This window comes from Nansenia antarctica (genome assembly GCF_963989245.1).
Source record: "Nansenia antarctica genome assembly, chromosome: 8".
NCBI lineage: Eukaryota > Metazoa > Chordata > Actinopteri > Argentiniformes > Microstomatidae > Nansenia > Nansenia antarctica.
In genome coordinates this window covers 47835173-47856475 of record NC_137678.1, presented here as the reverse complement: position 1 = coordinate 47856475, position 21303 = coordinate 47835173, and the positions used below count along the sequence as shown (strand labels likewise).

At 42.2% G+C, this 21303-nt stretch overlaps 1 pseudogene across 1 annotated transcript; it reads left to right on the top strand.

The window, feature by feature from the left end:
• Positions 1-7: 7 nt before the first annotated feature.
• Positions 8-21303, top strand: LOC308164312 (putative ATP-dependent RNA helicase TDRD12; annotated as a pseudogene). Its single transcript has 15 exons — positions 8-49; positions 10834-11019; positions 11323-11476; positions 11993-12120; positions 12860-13051; positions 15058-15186; positions 16865-16982; positions 17083-17222; positions 18561-18776; positions 18961-19042; positions 19227-19405; positions 19603-19833; positions 20242-20317; positions 20431-20603; positions 20802-21303. The product of its transcript is annotated as a putative ATP-dependent RNA helicase TDRD12 (transcript).

The window sequence follows — 21303 nt, the reverse complement described above, 5'->3', positions numbered from 1 at the left end:
CGTGAACATGGAACTAGACGAAGACAAAGTGTTGGTCCTGTTGGAGTGGGTAAGTAAGAAGTTAGGCTCAATTCTGTAGCTTACTATTTGATATGACATGGCACAGGCCATAGCTAGCAAGCTCTAGTAGTTGATATTGATAATTGTTCATGCAGACTCAAACCTTTTTCTCATCTCCAGATCAACAGCTTGAAATTGGACCAACCATTGCTACAAATCAATCAGTTACAAGATGGCTTGTTGTTGCTGAGATTAATGCATAACTTGTGAGTAAAGCGAATGTGCTTGGTTATATTTTACATTAAATTCCTACAGTGGGGTGCAAAAATGTGGCCACCCCTAGTCAAAATGCCTTTTACAATTAATACCTAAGTAAAAAGAAGCAAACCTAAGCTCTAAATGGTAAACATGACACATTTCATCACATTTTGAAGCAAGATTAATTTAGATTTGTCTTTTTACAATTTCAAAATAATAAAACAAGGAAAAAGGCTGTGTGCAAAAGTTTGGGAACCCTGTCAGCTAGTACTTTGTAACTCCTCCTCTGGCAACTATAACAGCTTGCAAATGCTTCCTGTAGCCAGCTAAGAGTCTTTCTGTTCTTCTCTACAAATGCTTCACCCTTTTCTCCAAACATACCTTCTTTGGTTGTGGCCAAAAAGTTCAATTTTGGTTTTGTCAGTTCAAAGCACATTGTTCCAATAGGCTTCAGGTTTCTCAAGGTTTTCTTTTGCATACTTCAGACGCTTCATTTTGTGTTGAGGTCGTAGGAAAGGCTTCTTTCTGTCAACTCTGCCATGTAGGTCTTTGTTGTTTAAGGTACGCTGTACTGTTGTCCTGTGAACAACTAGACCGGTGTCTGCTACTGTTTTTTGCAGATCTTTTGCAGTGATCTGTGGGCTCTTCTGAGCATTTCTCACCAGATCTCGGGCCATTCTATTTGACATTTTTCTTGGTCTTCCAAATCTTGCCGTGACTTCAATTGTTCCATTTATTTTCCATTTTCTCATGATGTTTCTGACAGTGGAAATGGGTAGTTTGAAACGTTGCGAGAGTTTTTTGTAGCCTTCTCCTTGATGGTGGAAGTGAACTGTCTCTTCATTCTGATATCCTTGGACAACTGTTAAGAGGAACCCATGGTTTTTAACTCCAGACACAACAGCCACCACAGTCAGGCTTTAGAAGGCATGGAGTTACTTCAGAATATATAGTTCAACCCTGGAATTATATTCACCTGACTCATTGAAGCCCTAACGACTGAATCACCTTGGTCTGGGCCTTAGTAATCATCTTCTCAAAAGGTAACAAAGAATAATCCAAAAGGGTTCCCAAACCTTTGCACAGGGCCCTTTTCCTTTTTAAAAAATGAGAAATGAGAAAAACAAAACATTGAAATAAAAAGAAACCTTTCTTTAAAATGTGCGGAAAGGTGTCATGTTTAACTTTCAGGTTTGCTTTCAATCACTTGGAGATTAATTGTAACAGACATTAAAACCAGGGGTGCCCAAGTTTCTGCACCCTATGTGTAGGGTAGACATTTCTACACAGTATGTGTGTTTTTGGGGGGATGTGTGTGGCTTCCATTCTCTCTGATGTATCTGCACAGCAGTCAGCCATGTATCTGGGTCTTTTTGTGCAGATGATCTTGTGTGTTGTGCTTGTCTTTATTGATAGCTTTCTCCCTAACAGGAAGGGAGTGGAGACCCCTCAGTCCTGCCTGGACCAGCCCATTCAGGCGCGGTTGAGCTTGCTCTCTGACTTCCTTCAAGGTGGGGCACACTTCTAAATACGTTGCCTTAACTTAATCAGTTAAGCTTCATTTTGCAGTCTTTTCCAAGTGCAATTGACTACTTATCTAACTACTTTTCAAGGATAAGAGAATCAGTTTAGGTTAATCTGTCTGGTTAGATTGTCCACTCAAAATACAAATGCCTTGCACCTTGTTATGCCCAAATTACACTGGCTGCGTTAGCTGTGTGTGCGTGGCAGAATTTTGCAGAACTTTCTGTCTTCCCTACTGCCCATGTTTTTTGTTACGCCTCTAATGCGTAGCTGCTACAGCCAGGCCTATCTTTGTACATTCAGATTGACCAAATCTCTTCTTTTGTACATGTGGTACACAGAGAACCACCATCAGAAGACCTGAGAGCTCTATTGGGCTGATATGCTAGCAAAAGCTCTTTCAGATATTCTGGTGCTGTGCCAGTGAGAGCTTTATAAACAAGCAGAAGGATCTTGAAATCTATCCTGAACTTAACAGGAAGCCAGTGTAGAGTCTCTAAAATAGGAGTTATATGAGCTTGTCTGCTTGTTTTGGTTAAAACTCTTGCTGTGACTCATTGCAGCTGGCCAATCGCTTTCTTCGGAAGACCAGAAAGGAGACCGTTACAATAGTCCAAACTATTTCACTATGAATAGTTCTGGGTTCAGTCTCTACTGTCATCCATCCTTAATGAGCGATTCAAAAAGTGCAATGGTTATAAGCAAAACGCAGTCATGCACACACAGACAGGGAAACACAGAGAGAAGCAAAGAGAAAGTGTGTATGTGTGTGTGAGCAAGAGAGAGAACGGTAGAAAGAGTAGTGGACAAATTATTCAGAGCATGTCCATTTCCACAGGAATGTTATTGGTTTTAATATTTTGCGATCGTGCCAACGACATGTCATTTCATGCGACTTCGATCTCAACATAAGCAAGATGGAAATGTATACCGTCACAATGTTGCCGTGGCAAGAGAATAACCAAACTACCGAACAAAGAGAGAGAGGGAGAAATCACTGGAAAAATACTGCCCTTCATGGTGCATGATGTTCTTTTAACTTATTAACATAATATGATTATAGTCTACCTGGGGTTTCTGCTTTGAAACAGATAGCGGAAGTATTGATTTAAAAAAAAGTTAGACATATTTAGATGTAGACATTGAAACTGTAGTCTATGTTGCTGGTTAAGATAATTTTCACGTCGGCCTCACACGTGAAAAATAGGCCAGACTCTGACTCTATAGCAAGCGAGTCGGAGGAGCCAGCATGAGGTGCACGTGAGAGCTCTAGCCCATTAGCATGGGCGCCTAAATGAAACTCACACGCCGCTGAGGTAAGGCGAGGTTGACGCTTCCAGTGTAATTTGGGCCGTAGTCTTTTACTTAATTTCCCCAGATGGCCAGCTCCCTCTCTCCGTCAGTCTTCCTCATAACTCTCCACATGTCTCTCCTTCTATCTATTTTTCAGGAGACTGCAGGTACAGTTCAGACCACGGAGCTATGGTCTCCTGGGAACATCTCAGTAATGGTGTAAACCTAGAGATGGAGCTATCAAAGGTATCTGCTTTATCACTGCATAAATGACAGTTATTGATTTTCCAGGCACAATCTGACTGTCCCAATCCCTTATAACATCACATGATCCCACAGCAAGGCAAGCATATTAATGCATCTGAGAAATATCAACCACCACAGACCAAACACAGACCAAGTTTCAGAATTGTAATCCACACTCACGGACAGAACTGGACAGAACTAGAGCATCGCTACTACTAGTGGGGTCACCCTGTGTGCTCAATCATACCTGTTGTGTTTTCTCAGGTGGTTCTACTGCTGCTCCACCATGCTGTGTATAATGATCATTATACCCTTCACACACTGGGGCATAACATTGAGGTAGGGGACAGGGCCTCATTATTGTAGACCTAAGTAACCACAGCATTTAAAGCAGTTTTTAAATGACAGTTCCATACTGTAGCATGTCATTTATAAGTTATATTTGTAAATACATAAGTGGCTCATTCCTTATCCCTTAGCTTGAGCTTGTCACCATGCTTCGCTTTGTTGTGGACGACGAGAACGGCCTCTGTGAGCAGTGATCTGGAGAAGTATCTGAAGAAAAGGAAAAGTAAGTCACAACATTTTTCTGTGTTTCATATTCATATTCAACAACACTGCCCCTGCAGTGGTCTGCACAGAGTTCTGAAATAACAGCAAGTATCTCTCTCTCTCTCTCTCTCAAATGTTTCAGCCTTTGCTAGTAGATGGGGGTCTAGTGCCTCCTCTTTCACGGATGATGAGTCGCCTGTCTTCAACCGCAAACAGAGGGTCCAGTTCATGCAGCTCCACACTGTGGCCTCCTCCTCAGTCAGGTATACTTTTCCATTTACTGTGATCATGTCATTTTGGGGGTGTTGAAATGGGTACAACGGCAACTCAGACTCTAGGTACATTGCCTGTTCCGAGGCATGGGTATTGCCAAATTACATTTGAATTTAGTGTTGATGAATTAAATCACCCATGTACTGTACACTGCAGACATTTTTGCAAATACTTTTATGCTCTTCAGCTCTCCCTTGCAGGATCTGATGAACACTCCTCAGTTCAGACTGAGGAAGCTGCAGAGGCAGCTGTCCCAGGAGAGAGACATGAGGGATGAGCTGGAGAGAGAATTGGCTAACAGTAGCACCACTATCACATAGAGAGGTATGCATTTCTCTGCTATTTAAGCAATCCATCAGGTTGATTTTATTTGTGCTATTGTATGAAAATTGCTTTTATATCTCCAGGTGCTACTACTTATACTGAGCTTCCTGCATTCTAATTGTCCCCCCCCCCCTTAATAGAAGCCCAAATCTACCAGTTGCAGTATTGTTTAGAGAAGCTGAAAAGAAATCAGGCTGAACAGGAGCTGGAGCCCAGAGCGGAGCTACAGGAGCTCCAGAGCAAGAACCAAACGTAAGGATGGAGGAAGGGTGGAGGGAGGAGGAAAAAAGATGAATAACATTATGGAGGGTTGGGGAACTCTGTGTGACTGTGGTGTCTGTCTGTCTCTCGCAGCAATATGGGGTTCTCATTTTCAGGTGCTACAAGAATGTAATGTAATCTGTCTCTGGCTGTAGAATGTGCATGAAATCCTGAAGAATGTTGCTATATTGCAGGGCTTAAAGTTCTCCGGCGGCACGGGGGAATTTTGAGCAATAAAATAAAATAAAATCACATGCTATTTCTTTACATCGTAATTAGGGATGGACGGTTTCCAATTATTGAAACCGAAAAACCGTCAAAGTCTAAAACCGCGGTTTTCCGGTTAACCGAAAAGGTAAAAAAAAAAGTAACAAAAAAACGCCAATTTCAAATAATTGAGCCCTACTGCTACAATACACTCGTGTCGAACACCATTAAAACACCGTAAGCACAGTCGCAACACATTTAGGCTACTTAGTTTCACAAATATAAGTGGAAAGGCAGACTTTTGTAAGCTACACCATACATGAAAACACATGAACACTTAACACACCAGCTCCGCTGATCCAGGGTGCACGCCTGCCTGCACGGAAGATCATCTCTTGGAACAGCGTCTTCATTGAATGAACTGCTTTCTCAATATCTTGGTTCTTAGACAAAGTTTCAGCTGCTGCTCAATGTATTTAAATATTTGAATACTGCTCAATAATCACTGAAATATTAGACTTAGAATTATGCAGTGAACATACTTAAAGCTTTTCATAAAAACCACATGCCGCGAGACTGACTCGTCCTGAACTGTCGTAAGTCAATCAACAAAGAATGCCCCATCAAAATAAAAGTGCCCATGGTAGAGCTGTCAAAATAGAGCTTTCAAAATAAATGTACTAATACAGATAGAGATAAATACAGAACTACCTTTGCGTCACTAAGTGACCGCGTATCTTCTGAGACATGCGTTCTGTCATCACTTTCAGTAGCGCCTTCACACACAGTGGCGCTGTGCACAAACACTCTTGATCCGTATAGCTCTTGTTTTATTATATTGTGGTTTAGTAAATACTGCACTTGGAGTTACATTCAATGCATGATTTGTGCTATAGAACATAAATAAAGTTTGATTGATTGATTGATATCAAATCAAATCACATTTTATTTCTATAGCGCATTTCTCACAAAAGTGACCCAATGCGCTTTACAGAGAGCAGCGAAAATTATCTTATTAAATGTAAGCGAGTAATTGTAAAAAACCTTTCCTATCTACCAATAACTGAAGGCAACTATCTTTCTCATAGAGTGATTCGTTACCCTTAAATATAATCCCAATTAGATATTAATCCTCAGTTATTCTTCACAACTGACCAAACCTCTCACTCATTTCGCGGCAGATTCAGACTGTATCATTGTTATTTTCACACACGACAAACATGTGACATGTTCCAGTTTTATTCTTTGAGCAACATAGAATATACAATAGAATAGAAAACGTAAACAAAAACATCTATAAATATAAATACAAACGAGTGCAAATTGAGTGCAAGCAGGTAATAAATAACAAAAACTGGCAGTAACAAAAAATGAGCATAAAAGCTATTAAAGGCTATTAAATAGTCCGTTAATCGAGGTTCTTCGCAAGAAACACGAGCATGTTCACCTTTTCAGGATTCAGCTGCGCTCGGAACGGACTTACAATGTTGCCTGCTGCGCTGAACACCCGCTCTGAAGGTGAACTTGTGACACACAGTGGCGCTGTGCACAAAGTACACTCTTGATCCGTATAGCTCTTGTTTTATTATATTGTGGTTTAGTAAATACTGCACTTGGAGTTACATTCAATGCATGATGTGTGCTATAGAACATAAATAAAGTTTGATTGATTGATATCAAATCAAATCACATTTTATTTCTATAGCGCATTTCTCACAAAAGTGACCCAATGCGCTTTACAGAGAGCAGCGAAAATGATCTTATTAAATGTAAGCGAGTAATTGTAAAAAACCTTTCCTATCTACCAATAACTGAAGGCAACTATCTTTCCCATAGAGTGATTCGTTACCCTTAAATATAATCCCAATTAGATATTAATCCTCAGTTATTCTTCACAACTGACCAAACCTCTCACTCATTGTGCGGCAGATTCAGACTGTATCATTTTTATTTTCACACACGACAAATATGTGACATGTTCCAGTTTTATTCTTATTCTATTTTATTCTTCTAAAAAAAATAAAAAAAATAAATAATCCGGTTTCAGACGGTTTTGATAAAAAAACGTTTCTAATTTTAGAAACCCCGGTTTTCGGTTTAACCGAAAAACCGTCTATCCCTAATCGTAATTTAAAGAGTCATCTTCAGCAAAGAGACAGTTCCGCCGAACTATCACATTGCTCAAGCCAACCAACGACTTCTAGCCAATCGGAGGCAGAGTAGTGGGGCGGGCCTTAAGAAGTTTGAATGAGTGTAATGTTAAGGCCAATGCACACGGCGTGCAATTTTTGTTGCACCACAACATTCGATTGCAATGCACACGGCGTGCGATGCGATTTTGTTGCACCGCAAAATTCCATTTTCAACTCACACCATTGAAGTCTATGAGAAAATCATAAAGAATCTCATCCCAATGCACACGGCGTGCGATGCAATTTTGTTGCACCACAACATTCCATTCTCAATTGTTACTTTATTGTTACGTAGTCGGACCAGGCAGGCTGATTACAATAGGCTCTACCAATATTGCTTGCCTTGCTTCCACAATTTCTACAAGATACAACTGGACATATTGTGATAAAATATGTGGGTCCCCTGATTTAGGGGTATTGGTAAAATGTCAGGAGAGGGAGCGCACAAAACACACAGCCAGAAAGGTGTATTATAAAAGCCACTTTATTATTATGGGCGATGATCAGCCGGACATAGATTCGGAGGACGGCATAGTTCAATAAGTTAGAGCTGGTTTCCCTAATTACCATTACAAACAGTGTACAAAAAAGGCACGCTCTATTGGAGCCACAGCACGCTCATAAAGCCACACATAGAAGCACGCTCATATCGAGCCACAGCATAACCATACGGGCCGACACGAGGCCATAGGACACCACACAACTCCACTACAAGGGGCGGTCAGCAAGACCGGGTGCTCACCACTACACGGCAGCGAATGTTCCTGCGTTCGCGCTACAATATTGTGCCTACATGCTCGATTGTTATTATTATGTAATATAGGCGTCTTGTATGTGAGATGTGCCGTGTAGCTATGTGGCATGACACGGAAATAAATCATGCATGCAGTAATTCGTAGATCTAGTAATGTGTATAGTGGCAGCTGTGGGCTAGGTGTAGTGGCTGGCTGATGGTGATGTTCATATATTGCCCTTGACTGTCAAACCGTTAAAATAGATGATTGCTCCATCCACAATTGAAGATGTCAGGTTGACTGGTTGACAAGTTATGAGCTTTTCGTCATCCATTTCATCCATTCAGGTTACCGGTAAATTACATACACGTACAGTAGAGTAAATATTAATTTTGGGTTGCCAGATGTCCGGTTTTCAGTGGACAGTGTCTATACAACGTGTGTACAATTTGGCTGGTCATTCAGTCGTGCTAGATTAGAAATCTGGCAACCCCGTGCTATCGTAGATCTTTGAGTAAACTAATATAATATATACAGTATACATTATACAAGTTTCACTTTTTGAATGGAATTACTGAAATAAATCAACTTTTTGATGATATTCTAATTATATGACCAGCACCTGTAGTATAGTATATATTATAAGTATAAATAACGTTACTTGCTAAAAGATTTACGATAGCCTTTTTGGCTGCACAGTACAAAATACAAATAACAACAATGATAATACTTTTTTAGTAATATTTTATTCACATGTAATACATGCCATCATGTTAAATAACTTAATACCCTCCCTAAAGCACGTATTTCATCAAAAACAAAAACAACATATTCATAAGAATGCAGGTATGCAAAGTTATAGATAAATTCACTGAAAAAGCTTAATGTCAAGCCCTGACAACACTATATTTGTACTTTGAAATTGCATGTATGTATTATGTATGTTACACTAATGTTTTTCAAACTACTGTTACAATTAATTTGGTTCCGTTTGTATTGGAAACTGTTATTAAACAGTTTATAAGAGTACAGTAACGTAATAGACTAGTGTTTTGATGCTAGCTCCGAAATGTTAGCTAGCCAGCTAGCCACCTCTTTGTTTGTTAGCCAGGGCCAGGTAGAAACAAACAACTGTTACAATTAATTTGGTTCCGTTTGTATTGGAAGCTGTTATTAAACAGTTTATAACAGTACAGTACCCTAATAGACTAGTGTTTTGATGCTAGCTCCAGTGGTCTCTCTCCCCGTTATGAGTGACTCAATTAATTTAGATAGACCAGTTGAAGTTTTCCCAATTGTCCCATTGTGATGCAATAATCCGTCGCACCACAAACTTTTACAAAATTTGCAAAATTTGACAGTGCGACAAAACTTGCACGCCGTGTGCTTTGTCCCATTCATCCACGAATGGAATCGAATTTTCGCGGTGCGATTAAAATCGGGGCCGTATGCGTTGGGATGAGATTTTCTCATAGACTTCCATTCAAACTTCAAAATCGAATGTTGTGGTGCAACAAAAATTGCACGCTGTGTGTATTGGCCTTTAGCTTGTAGAGACGTTCGCTTTTAGCAGCCCGCTATCTCGCTAACTTTAGTAAGAGTCTATTAAAATGGAAGCCAAGTTTCTTAAACCTTGCTCATACAACAACCTTGCCGGGAGCGACGGCTACAGGTAGCCTACCACTTCATCTTCAATGGCCGACCGTGTTTGCGAGCAAAAGATCCGAGTGTGCGCGTTTATAGCTGAACATGATCTGTCTTTCACAATGGCTCAGCCACTCGTCGATTTGTGCAAGAAGCTATCAGAAGACAAAAATGCACTGACAAAGCTGTCCGTTTCCAATCAGCACGCCAGCTATTTAAACACACATGGCCTTTGTCCCGGAATTGAAAAAACGGCTGTGTGAAAAGCTTAAAAAAGCAACGTTTTCAATTAATATCGACAAAGCTACTAATCTTAACATGGACAAAATCCTCAATGTCCTTGTTCGATTTTTTTAGGATCTGGCCAAAGTAACAACACAACACCTAGTCAGCAGGAAAGTAAACATCGCCAACTCGTCAGCCCTCATGCAGGAGCTCAAAGATATCCTGGAGTCCAATGGTCTTGACTGGTCACTAGTCATCAGTATTCTACTTGATGTAGATCTATTGATCTATTGTTATAGTGATAGTGGCTTGATAAGTGATGCAATCAGTTTGGCCTTAAGTGATTTAATCAGTTTGTTCTTTTAAAGACATCTAAATATATTATTTTATTTTGTATTGAGTATAAAACAGTATTAATGCATTTTAACATTGAGACATATATTTTGTATTGACTATAAAATAGTATTAATGCATTTAAACATTGAGACAAGAAGCTGTCTTCTGTACCCGCTCTCCCAATATCTCAAACTGTGACCCCCCTCCCCAAGAAAAAGTTTCAGGCACAGGATTTTTTCCCACTTTAAGCCCTGCAACACACTACGGCTGTAACAATTTGATATTAATAAAAATATTGAATGAGGGTTTCTACATGTGATCTGGAAGATGTGAAATCACATTCATTGATTGTCAGTTGTCTAAGTCAGATGTTGTGGTGACGAATGTGTATAATATATGTGACACAGTCTGATCATTGGTCCGCATGTCGGCAACCAATCAAAGTGTTCGGACTTTTCTTTTGAAACACTACATTTCAACGTTGTTGAGAATCACAACACAAACTCGCTAGTCAAGCCAAAATACTGCAAGGCAATGGATTGCCGGTGAGTAATTTCCACTGCTATCTAGTTAACTATAACACTACTTTACATTGTTAGCAGGCTCACAAAACAAGCTGTGTTAGTTGACTAGCGACGTGTGTGTCATTGATTTTCAACAACGCGGAAATGTATTCACATTTTTCGAAAGAAAAGTCAGATCATTACATCGGATCCCGACATGAGGACCAAAGCATTAGAATGTGTCATATGTGTTCTCTCCAGATCCTAGTGAGACAGAAGTTCACTAGGCCGTCGGTGGCTGAAAGCTATTGCTGGCCAGCAGTCGCCTGGGGCTGTGACACGGTCCTCATCTCCCGCAGCGCAGACGAGCCCCTCACCTACCTCCCCCCGTTACTGGCTCACATGCAGCTGTCCTCAGGCTACAGCACCCTCTCCTCACACACCGGGGTGAGCCCAGCACACACACACGCACACACACACACACACACCAGACTGGAGGATGGAAGCTCAAGCCTGTCTCCATAGTGTCAATGTAGGAGTGTCTGTGTTATTAACAGACTAGCCTAAAACTAGCTAAAATATGTACAATAGAACAATATTGTTCCAACTCCAGTACTTTCCATGCTATCAGAAGGCTGATTTTTAGATGTGGTTTTCTGGACTACTACAAATCCATAGTAAAACGATCAAGTGGTGAGTGAAGATACCCATGTGTTGTTGTTGTTGTCGTCTGGTGTCCCCCCCCCCCAGCCCATAGCAGTGATCCTGTGCCCGGGGTGGGAGAAGGCCCAGACTGTGTTTGACCGGCTGGAGGAATGCCAGACTGCCCAGTCCCTTCACCCCATGATTGCACTGGTGGGACTAGGGAAGGACGAAGCCAAGACGATCAAGATCCAGAAGAACTGTAAGCCTACTGTCTCGGGGGCTCTATTAGACTTGCTCTAGTTGAAGTCATAGAAATTGTTTTTGGGGGGGGGGGGTTGAATTACAACATTGGGGGGGGGGCGGCGGTGGGGGTGACGGTAGCCTAGAGGTTAGAGAGGCCGGTAGCCTAGAGGTTAGAGAGGTAGCCTAGAGGTTAGAGAGGCCGGCTTGCAATAGGAAGGTCAGGAGGGCGCTTGCATGTGGCAAGGCAATTAACCCCTGTGCGTTTACTATGCAGGCTGGGAAGTGTGTGTGTGTGTGTGTGTGTGTGTGTGTGTGTGGCTACTTGAAAAGTAGATCTTGGTTCAAAAAAGATTGGGCACCCTGGGTCTAGAGCAAAAATACCTAATTCCAACAATTAGTAGATCTTGGTTCAAAAAAGATTGGGCACCCTGGGTCTAGAGCAAAAATACCTAATTCCAACAATTGACTGTATAGTATATTGTTGGATATTTGAATATGTCATTCCCTCATTCCCTAACCCTTCTGTCTCCAGGCCAGATGGTTGTGACCACTCCCTTCAGCCTGGTGCGTCTGATGGCCTTCCACTGCTTTATGTTCCTGCGGCTGTGTCACTTGGTGCTGGACGAGGTGGATCTGCTCTACTCACAGGCCCCAGACGGAGAGAGAGAGAGAGAGAGAGAGAGAGAGAGAGAGAGAGAGAGAGAGAGAGAGAGAGAGAGAGAGAGAGAGAGAGAGAGAGAGAGAGAGAGAGAGAGAGAGAGAGAGAGAGAGAGAGAGAGAGAGAGAGAGAGAGAGAGAGAGAGAGAGAGAGAGAGAGAGAGAGAGAGAGAGAGAGAGAGAGAGAGAGAGAGAGAGAGAGAGAGAGAGAGAGAGAGAGAGAGAGAGAGCGAGATGATTTTATGATGTTTAGAATGGAGTTCACTAAGTTAAAGAGGAACAACCGCCTGATGCAGTGGAGGACTGTCTGTCAACTAGGGCAGGGCGATATGCCCAAAAAACGTTATCATTATATATGATATATTTTTCCTATTGATCAATAACTACAATTAACATAATCATTAATTCAATTATGTTCTATGTACCTTTTGAAGGGCATTTTATGCTTATGACTGAAGCCTAAAATAACCAGCAGGTTCAAAATGTCTGAAGGCAATACCAGATAACCAAAAAGCAGTGCTTGATTACAGTTGCAGTAATAACACTTATCTATATCTTTTTATTCATTGTCTTATTATATAGTTAAATGTGTATCTATTTATTTTCCTCCTTGTTCTGTATTTTTTAATGCTATATGAAAAGTTATTTGAATTGCCCCTGTTGAAATGTGCTGTACAAGTAAACTAGCCTTGCCAACACCATCTCCCTATGAGTGTTCTCTGACTGCATTGTTCCTTCTCAGATGGCCACCATTCTGCAGCACTTCCAGAAGGTGACCGACAGAAGCGAGCGGGCTTCCTGCCCCAGGCAGATCATCGCCGTGGGCAAACGCTGGAACAGCCAGATGGTGGGGCTCCTGGCAGACCACATGATCAACCCCTGCATCATCATCACAGTGACCGAGGAGGCAGCACTTTACGGCAACGTGCACCAGGTCAGCTTAACCTTTGAGGTTGCATATAGCAGGGTATCCGCGGTGTCTTGAAAAGTATTAAAAGTTGATAAATCAATTTTGGGAAAATCAAGACCCTTAATAAGTATTAAGTCTTATCACGATTTTATGAGGTCTTGAATCTTGTAGATATTTTTCTGAATTAGACTCTGTCCAAAGAGTTTGAGTCCTAAAAACTTTTAGTAAAAGTTTGGGAATTTATTAGTTCTATTAAAAAACAAAGATGAACCGGAAATGGTGTTGTATGATAGTGGTCTAGTGTCTATTACAACTAAAACTGTTAAGTTAAAGGTGTCACTGATGTAAACGGTTACAGCTCCAAGTGGCGGTGAGGTCTGGATATTGACACGGTCTTTAAAAAGTCTTAGAAAGGTATTGAAATTAACCTCAAGATTCCTGTATATACCCTGTATAGGCAACCATGTCTTTAAACTAATGCTGTCAATCGATTAAACATTTTAATCAAGTTAATCACAATAATAGGCTGTGATTAATCACATGTTTAAAATACTAGTATTTACTTGTATTTTTTGGGGGAGATAAAGCATAAAACAAAAACAACTGCATGGCATACTGGTTAGAGGAATCTGTTATTTGTTTTACTTTATTATAACATTTCTTAGTTTTGATGATTTCTAAATAAGATTAGAATCTCTTAAATGTGCAGAGTAAAAGAGTCTCAAGCTATGCAGTCAGAATTGCACTTAACTGCCAAACCTCAGACTGCACCCGTCTGTTCTCGCCTGAATTCTAGTCGGTTGACTCAAGCCCTATCGTAAGTAACTGCTCCGCCTCAGAGGTGAAAGGAAAAAACGTTGTTCCCGCCCGGTCTCGAACCAGAGACCTCCGGAGTCGGGAAGAGTTACTCTGAAACTCTTATGTCTTCGACCACTAGTTCGTTTTGTGGCGCTGTTCCGACTTTTAGTACTTCAGCACGCGGAGACGTAGTCTCCGAAGACTAGAAGAAGTCTGCTTCTTGCTTTCAGACAGTTTTTTTCTTCAAACCCATCACTGTTATTTTCATTCTCGAATTGCTATCACAGAATACAGTATACTTTTATAGCTCCTACATAAACTAAGAAGGACACAGGTTAAAGTATACCTTTTGCTCTTGAGATCACTTTGGCCTTGTGAGAGGAATGGTAGAGCGCTCGCTTAGCATGCGCGAGGTAGCAGGATCGATGCTACGCATCTTAGTAGAATTTGGTAATATGAAGTATGATTAATTTGCGTTACATTTTTCTAAAGTTTACGGATTAATCGGGAGTGTTAACACGTTAACATTGACAGCCCTACTTTAAACACTTGATGACATGTCTGTACACGATCAATTCACAAAAGTAAATTATTTTCTTGAGCAAGAGATCCTAATAAAATGTTCTACCACCTTTTTGTGGCCGATTGTTATGATTACATCAAGTTTTCTCTGAAAAATGGTGGACATCGCAAGTCTGTAAACACAAAAGAGTGCGTTTGTGAAATTCAATGGATGCAAAATGCTCATAGAGTTGCCCGTATACATTTTTTATTATTTAAATGTTTTGTCAAAGGTATAACCACTTGAAATGCTAATGTTGCCTATGCGCAACATCGGGTGTTAAGGACTATAAATCACACATTTATGCTTAGGCCTTCATGTAAAATAATGTTTTTGTGGCTCAAAGGCTGAATTAAAACACATGTGGGTATTAACTGCCTATATCTGTACAAAAAAGACAGACATGTTATCCCTTGGGAAGTCCTAATCACAGTTTCATTTCATGCAAGGCAAACTGGGTCCTGGTATCAAAGGGTTATGGGGGTAGAGGGTCTCCACAAGACAGTTGGGTACAACTATCAAACCCCATGTGTCCTAGTGTTGTCATAAACAGACTTTATTTGGCATAATCAATTGGTGTACAGATCCCCCCAAAAATCTGCTATTCCTGGTTAAATCTTACAGTCTTCGATCACTTGAGATTATGTTTCCCTCATCTTTCTCCCCACAGATGATCCTGTTGTGTCTGGAATGCACAAAGATCTCAGTGCTGCTTGGTTCGTTAGACTTCAACCCTGAGGTGGTCCAGAAGACCCTCATTATCGCTAACTCTGCAGAGGAGGTCGAGCATGTCTTTAAGGTACAACACTCTCCTGTGTGAAGAGGTTTTTTTCATTTTTGCAACCTTATATTGGGAGACTGTCTTTTGCAGGGGTAGTGGAAGAACCAAAAGACCATTGTTGTTATTGATGTATCACCAGTTGCCTAGTTATGGCTTTGTTATGCCTACCATTGAAAAGGCATTTTTTTCAGCCATTTGACCAGTGATTGTTGTGCCATTTCGTATGTCTGCTCACTGTGCCGATGTCTACACGTCTCCTGAATATTGTAACAATTAGTTTGTGCCATTTTAGTTTAGCATTTACCTTTGTAAACGTGTATCTTGTCATGCAAAATATAAATCACTATCTTGGAGAAAAAGTACTGTAGAAGTATAATAAATACATAAATAATAATTGGTCATTAATTAATACATGTTTTTTTTTATTTTTATATAATCTGTATTTTATTGGATTTTTCATATTGTCACATTTGGTCAACACATTTCTCGACTCATACAACTGTAGTATAAAATACCGTATTTTCCGGACTATAAGTCGCGGTTTTTTTCATACTTTGGCTGGTCCTGCGACTTATAGTCAGGTGCGACTTATATATCAATAATTCATAATCTCTGACTGACATGAACTGACATACGGTAATCTCTGACTGACATGAACCAAGGAGTAACTTCCGCTAGCGCCTCATACACGATAGAATAGCCATTATACTTGACAATGTGGACATTAAACACGACAATGTGGACATTAAACATGATGTTATGGACCTTATACACAATGTTATGGAAGTTATAAACGATATTAAAGTCATTTATTCCTTCCAGAGACTGTTCTATGTTGCTAAATTACCCCCGCGAGGCTATTTTGCTACTTCCGCTAGCGCCACATACGCGATAGAATAGCCATTATACTCGACAATGTGGACATTAAACACGACAATGTGGACATTAAACATGATATTATGGACCTTATACACGATATTATGAACGTTATACACGATATTAAAGTCATTTATTACCTTTCAGAGGCTGTTCAATGTTGCATTGTTTGTAGGCCGCCCTTCATCCTAACTACTTCCGTTTTTCACCAAGCTATCTTTGTCATGGCCTTATACACGATAAATAGTCGTTACACTCGACAATGTGGACATTAAGCACTATATTATGAATGTTATACACGCTATTATGAACGTTATACACGATATTAAAGTCATTTATTACCTTTCAGAGGCTGTTCCATCCTGTTTGCTTGCTCCCGCGACGCCATTTTGTAGCAACGCGCTAGCTAGCCCTGGCTTTACACTCGATAATTTAAGTATTTCTAACCTTTCAGAAGAAGTTTTAATGTGAATTATGTCCTTCCTGGGCTTACAAATCCTCTCATGTCTCTTCACAGTGCCAGACTAGAGTCAAGCTCAACAGGGTCTTCTTTCCCCGCTGATTCCGCCAAGCCCGTTCCCTTGAACCATGCGACTTATAGTCCAGTGCGACTTATATGTGGTTTTTTCCTCTTCGTGACCCATTTTTGGCCTGCTGCGACTTATACTCGGGTGCGACTTATAGTCCGGAAAATACGGTAATAACAATATCACAGAATAACTCTATTGGACAATTTCTCCTACATAACACTGTCACCAAACATTAATACATGTTTTTAACTACATCTATTTGATCTTCCCTCCTTGTATCTGTCATTCAGGGTGTGACCAGCACATCTGCATTCTCCCTGAAAGCTCATGAGGGTTTAACATACCAGTTTGACTTTGTGATTGAGCAGTGGAGGAAGGACATTGGACTTGGCACTCATGTCATTCTGGGTAAATTAAATCAATTAATTATTTGACATTTAAATCTTGTCAATTTCATATTATTGATAACATTCAACAAATGTCTCCCTGTATTTCCCCTGTATTCCAGTCACCACCAATGAGTGTCTGAAGGCCCTGGGCATCAGGGATGCTACGTGTGTCGTGCATTACGGCTTCCCAAGCTCCCCTAAACTGTTTGGCAGCCGTCTGTTCTGCATGTCTGACAACTTCCAGAACCTCTCTGACAAGGTAGGACAGACCAGCTACCCTCCACTCCTTTCACAAGCATACTGAGTTCACAGGTCATTTTTTTATTTTATTTTATACACAAGACAAACAAACAAACGAACTAACAAACAACAAACTGCCAGGCATACATGTCTAGTATGATTTGGTTCAAAGCAATTCCCAAAATGCAACATCGTCAGGTATTACAAGGGTACAAGTAAAGAGTAAAATGTAAAAGTAAAAATAAAAAAGTGTACAGGCTTGCATCACTACAGGATATAATCAAACATTTGAATACACTTTGAGAGTCAATAATTGGACCCCATATGTTCAAATATCTATTGGGAACTTTAGAGTTGTAGAAGCGTATTCTCTCCATCTGCATGATACTGATTAATCCGTAGAGCCATTTCTGGAAGCAGGGAGGTGGAGGTGATTTCCAATCCAATAGAATAATTTTCTTAGCAGCAACAATACCAGTCATTCATTCCGACCGTTCCTCAGCCGTATAGTTGGAAGCAGTCTCTGAACATCCAAAGAGTGCCAGTTCAGGATCAGGGGGAATGTCCCTTCCATAGACCCTGGAAAACCACCAGATTTTTTGCAAATGAGGACCGAGACAGAAAAGATGCGCTAGAGACCCATCTGCATTTTTGCATCTGTCACACAGTGGAGAAACCGATGGATAAATTCGGTGTAATGTCTTTGAATAGTGGAGTCTATGGATGACTTTGAATTGGATCAATTTGTACCTGACATTAATTGATCAAGATTGGATTCTAGCTAAACCTTGTTTGTCGTCAGTCACCTCGATATTAAGGACCAGGCTTCGCTCAGATGGTCAGTGGATACAGATGGGCCTCACCTGGGAAACCCCATTGCCAGTAAGACAAAGCCCTAGCGTTGGCTGCCCAGAAATAGTTACGAAATACAGGAAGGCCTAATCCTCCCTCAGTTTTGGACTTTTGCAGATGTGCTTTCGATATGCGATGAGCTTTATATCCCCAAACAAATGGAAAGATAATGGAGTCCAACTTCTTAAAAAATGCTGAAGTGAGGAAGATTGGGAGATTCTGAAATAAATATAAAAAATCTAGGGGGCGATACCATCTTGATCGTGTTGATACGGCCCATCATAGATAAGGGCAGAACGGAGAGGAGCTCTCGAAAGCACGTCTACTCCATCCACTACTCACTAGCGCCCCCCCAGTTCACAGGTCTTTTAATTTGCGTATTATACCTGTTGCTTTGCAAACGTCTGAGAAATGTGCCCCATTTCCCAGCACCATGATTGTATTGGGTATGCTTTCTCAACCTCAAGATTGCTGTCTGGACTCACCAAAGGCTTTTCTTCAACAGGACAAGAAGGGTGCATCCCCACCCCCTGAAGTCAGTCCTCCTGCTGTCTGAGAGGAACGCCCGTCACGTCATCGGGGTCATGCGCTACCTGAAGCGCACCGAGGCATCGCTGCCCCCCGAGCTGCTCCACTTCGCCCAGGGGGTCCTGCAGGCCCAGGAGGAGCAGAAGACTGACAGGCCCTTCTGCAGCTACCCCAAGAGCTTCGGCTTCTGCAAGTCAGTGTTTAGAATATGGACGGATTGACCTAAAATGTACTTGATTTGACATTAATAATCTGCTAAGATGCAACTGTAATTAGCTGAACCCTGGATTTGGCTATTTTGCTCGTAGGTATGCGTCTGAAGAAAGGTGAAGTGGAACTGAATTCTGTAATGCTTAATTACTTTCTTTCTGTTGCAGGGACAGTAGTGTTTGTCCTTATCGACACAGCATCAGCCCTAAACAGGACCGCCCACTTCATCAAGACTCAGGAACTATAGTGGTGAATCATAGTTTATGATTCACCACATTTTTGACTATGGTCCAAATGTCATTCAGAGTATATTATTTGGGTGGTAGTGGGTGCTTGTCTATCTTCCACAATGAGATGAACCTCTAACTGTAACATGCTTATCTGTGTATGTACACTCGCAATATTTCCCTTTTTTACCTATTTGTCATCCAAGGTTTTGCCCTTGCACATCAAGACCGCTTCCCTCTATGGCCGCATTGTGAGCAACAAAGACGACTGTTATGAGAGCCTGGCTGCAGAGATGGTCTCTCACTACGCCAAGGAGAAGCTGTATGCCAAGGAGGTGCTAGAGGGAGGCCTCTATGGAGTACAAGAAGAAGAAGCCTATCATAGGTCAGAACCCCCCCCCCACCAAACCCAACATGAATACAAATGAACAAATTTCAGCTATGAAACGATGTTCTCAATGTCAACAATCGGGTGACTCAGAGAGAAGTCCCGTTTGAGTGTGTTTCTGTGCTTAGACAACAAAGAGGCGGCTCCTCTGAGAGACCTAACCGTCTCCCCGCTCTGACGTTCGTCTCTGTCAGAGTGCGGGTGACCTCGGTGCCAGAGGCGGCCGGGTGTCTGTTCTCCAGCGTGACGGTGGCGTTCCTGGACGAGGGGCGCGAGCAGGAGACGAAGGCCCACCAGCTGCTGCAGCTGCCTGCTCAGTTCCACAGCCTGCCTCCCCAGGCCGTGGAGATGGTTGTGTGCCGGGCCAAGCCCGTCGACGCTGAGGTGGACTGGAACCCCAAGGTCAGTACAGTCACAGGACTCGAGTATCACGATTCGCAAATCTATGTACAAAAGAGACGGAGATGAGCAGACCAGCTAGCTAGCTTGCTAGTTCTTTGACACTATTCACACCATGGAACTATAATCAGACACTTTCTAGTCACAATAATAACGACCAATTTGAACCAACGTTCTCTGTCAGAACACTCAGCAATTATATTTGCTAACCTTTCAACTTGCTTACTTTCATCTGCAGACATCTCACCCTGCAAAAACTCTCTCGCATTGCGCCTGCACAGTCGCGCAAACATTGTTATATTCTTCAGCGTTGGCCTTGTGGGCGACCAGGTGCCCGCGGGCACCGTGTTGGCTACCCCTGCTGTAGAAGAACATCATACAATGACATTCCAAGGGTGTAACTTACCCACTCTGGGCTCACCATCTCTCCTCAGTCAGAAGATCAAAGGCCTGCATCACCAAGCCAAGGTCGTTCTGTGTCTGGGAAACACCGTCTTTGTTGATCCCATGGTAGGCTTTACATTACACTTAGCACTATAGCAACTTGATAACCCAGAGTTATCTCTACTTCATTTCAAAGTCAACTGAACTCCTAGCCTAACCCTTGTGTGGCATGTCTGTAGGTGAGAACCACCCGTCTGCCAGGCCTGAAGATATCCATAAACGAGTACAACGTCCACGCCGAGATCCTGAACACGGGGATGGGCACCAGCAACCTGCACCACCTAGACCTGCTGAAGGAGCTCTGCCGGGGGTCTGTGCCCGCCGGCGCTGGGGAGGTCACTCACAGCCTGGGGTGAGCGATGAGGCTTCCAGCACCACACACACCAGACATCCTAATGACCTCCTAACACGTCAGGGGACCCGTGGCATTTCGTTTCTATATGATAGAGAGATTTGTCGTTCTCAATCTCAACCTAGTTCCCCAATAGTTGCTGAGAGCACTTAACTGGCTCCCCATTAATAGTGTGGGTGTGTGTGTGTGTCATGTTAGGCCGGAGGGCTCTGAGGTGACTCTGGAGGACAGGATGCAGGCTGCCGAGGAGACCCTGGCCCACCGGATGAGAGCAGCCATAAAGAGCATGCACTGTCACCAGGAGGTCCTGACAAACCCACCCACCCAGGCCCTGACACACCCAGCCCAGGCCCTAACAGACCCACTCACCCAGGTCCTGACAGACTCACCCACCCAGGTCCTGACAGACACACCCCAGGTCCTGACAGATCCACCCACCCAGGCCCTGACAGACCCATCCCAGGTCCTGACAGATCCACCCACCCAGGTCCTGACAGACCCACCCCAGGTCCTGACAGAACCAGCCCAGGCCCTGACAGAGGTCCTGGCTTCCCCGGAGCCATGCGAGGCCCCAGTACCTGTCGCAACACAACCAAAGATGCAACAGTGGAACAGCCTCATAGCCAACCTGAAAAACGCCACTGAAACACTGAGGTTTGTTTCTTCTTCTTGCCCAGAGAGAAGGGGCGTCAAAAACTGA